General features: G+C 42.7%; 1 long non-coding RNA gene across 1 annotated transcript in view; it reads left to right on the top strand.

The window, feature by feature from the left end:
• LOC137985310 (uncharacterized) overlaps nucleotides 1-2,500 on the top strand; it is an 11,244-nt gene that overhangs the window by 7,270 nt on the left and 1,474 nt on the right. The window contains exon 3 of the long non-coding RNA XR_011119277.1: nucleotides 1,708-2,500. This exon is cut by the window's right edge and continues 1,474 nt beyond it. This is a non-coding gene — a long non-coding RNA (uncharacterized lncRNA). The remainder of the gene's footprint in view (nucleotides 1-1,707) is intronic.

The raw sequence follows: 2,500 nt of genomic DNA, 5'->3' as shown, positions 1-2,500 counted from the left end.
ATCTGTGATCTAAAAAAGTTGGAGGACCCCTACTTCCTCTATTTAACATTTTCAGGGACCCCCTTTTAGAGCACAACGATCTGCTAAGAAAAGTAGAAAAAAGGTAAGGCAAATAAAGCCATTAGAAACCAGGCCACGTACAAGGGAGTCATGTAGGCCTGTCAACCCCATTTTCCACTCGTGAGTGTTTATTTTGTTACGTATAAATTGTTTTCATTATTTAAGTACCCCCCTTGAGAGTGTTTATATATTTAAAACACCCCTCCTTTTACTCCCCCTCCCCGGCCCCCAACAAGTTTTGGTGAACGCTCCCTTAATTGAGGAGCAATTAATCTGAGTAGCAGGCGTGGTTCAGTTGCAGCGGAATTGTTGAAAACTATTAACGTGACGACAAGCGTTTTGCGCCTTCTAATATTGTTCTAAGCAGTGACCGAATGTCAAAGTAGCCTGCGAGCAGGCCCTCCGAGGGACTGGGGTTGGGGGTAGAATGAGAGCCTGCCCGCAAGGCTTTGTATTCTGAATGTCGCGTCCAAATTTTGGACGCAAAATACTGATTGGCTGAAATGAAATTACCTCGTGACGTCACCATTGACAAGCTCCGACAATAAGAAAGCCTCTTCGCTTCGCAGAGATGAGGTGGTCAGAAATGCGTCTGAGAAAATTGTAGAATGTTGCAATTTACCATAACTTTACATAATTAAAGGTCGGGCGACGCGATGCAATGGCTTCTCTACTGGAAGGAAGGAAGTTCTATCTCTGTTATCCACAGGATTCGGAAAAAGGCTTATTTCCCAACTGTTTTTCGTAGCGGCCAAAATACAACGAGGGCGACTTCATGTCACCGTGGTAGTTTCCTGTCCTCGACAAAGCATTATCGCTGATCACATTTGGACAAAAATGGGCCTTTCGGCTGCCTCTGTTGCTGATTTAACGATAGAGAACGATAGAGGACATCTCCACGATTTTAGCAAGTATTTGGTTAAGCCGAAAAGGCGACTCCACAAATGATTGCTCGATCTCCTCGTAACTCCGCAAATACTCAATAAACCTTTGAAATAAATTGGTGTAGGTATTAGAATATTGTAATGTATGTAATGTCTTGATTCATTAAAATAAATTAAAAAAGATAACCCCGCTTCGCTTTACGGAAATTTGGCAGCAGTTGTGGTCGACGATTCTCACACAGAGGAGATGCGGTCAGGGAAAACGAATTTCTCTATTACGATTCCCGTCGTTTGAAGTTTGTGTGCTTAATTTTTCCCTAACGAACGAAACATTTTTTCCGCGGAAGGGACTTCGACGAATTACCGTAATGAATATTCAGCTACGCTTTACAGCATCAGCAATATTTGTTATAGGCTTTTCTGGCGAAGTCTTCCTTCCTTTACAGTTTTTTTTTGAGTTTCTGCCTCGAGCAAATTGAAATACACAACGGGTGGCTTTCTGTGTTCTGTTCTTTTTTCAATGTTTACTTCGGGTGCGCGCTGATTGGCTAATTTTTGACAGCTCTCTCAGCGTGACATCAGGAGGCGGCATTCAAAATTCAAAGGGATGCGTGCAGGCTCTCCTTCTCTCCCACCGAGGAGAGAGAGCCTGCTCGCAGGCTAATGTCAAAGCCATGTTGACAGCCGGCACAAACAGTCACTGCTTAGAACAATGTTAGACCGCACAAAACGCTTGTCGTCTATGGAAGACTTCTTTTCGCAGGAATGCAAGAACTTAAAAGAGATATTTGTAAACTTGAAATATCCCGAGAAGCTCATCGACTCAGCTATCAATCGCATCCAGCATCCTACAGACCAAGTTCAAACACCATCTGACAGCCCTGTTCGGATTACGTTGCCATTTAAAGATCAGAAATCGGCTGACGTGGTTCGCAGACAACTTGGCGACCAGTTTTCGCAAGGAAAAAGATCTCTGATCATGTGAGAGTCACGGAAGAAAAGCCTCCCCTGATAAACCAGAAAAGTGTAGTATATGAATTCACAGTGATTTGTGCGATGCAAATTATATTGGGTACACTTGCCGCCACCTCCATCAACGCGTAGAACAACATAAACATTCCGTGATAGGAGAACATTTCAGGTTCGAGCATTCCTTAACACGTGACAACTTAATTAACAACTTTAAAATCCTCAAGAAATGCCTTGGCAAACTCGATTGTTGATATTGGAAATGCTCTTGACGGGGCTCTTGATCAAAACTGATCACGCAAGCGGATCCATTCGCGCGAAACCTTTTACAAGATTGTTTTCCATGATGTAACGTTTGCTAATTTTATTTTCCACACATCCTAAGTACTATAAATATGCCTTGCTGTTACATATTTTTTAATTTACTCACTCGACAATGATGACATGAAGTCGTCGAAACGTCATGTTACCGTCGTGTTACACCGGTTTCTCTCAAGTGAGACCAAGAGTCCAACGTGTATTTAAAGTGTATTTAAAGTGTTATGTGAATCATTCTCGTAAGCGGACAGCTCTACTAACGGCCGCTT

Source organism: Montipora foliosa, chromosome 14 (genome assembly GCF_036669935.1).
Source record: "Montipora foliosa isolate CH-2021 chromosome 14, ASM3666993v2, whole genome shotgun sequence".
Lineage (NCBI taxonomy): Eukaryota > Metazoa > Cnidaria > Anthozoa > Scleractinia > Acroporidae > Montipora > Montipora foliosa.
Note: the sequence above shows the minus strand (reverse complement) of the source record. Positions and strands in the feature narration are given on the sequence as shown.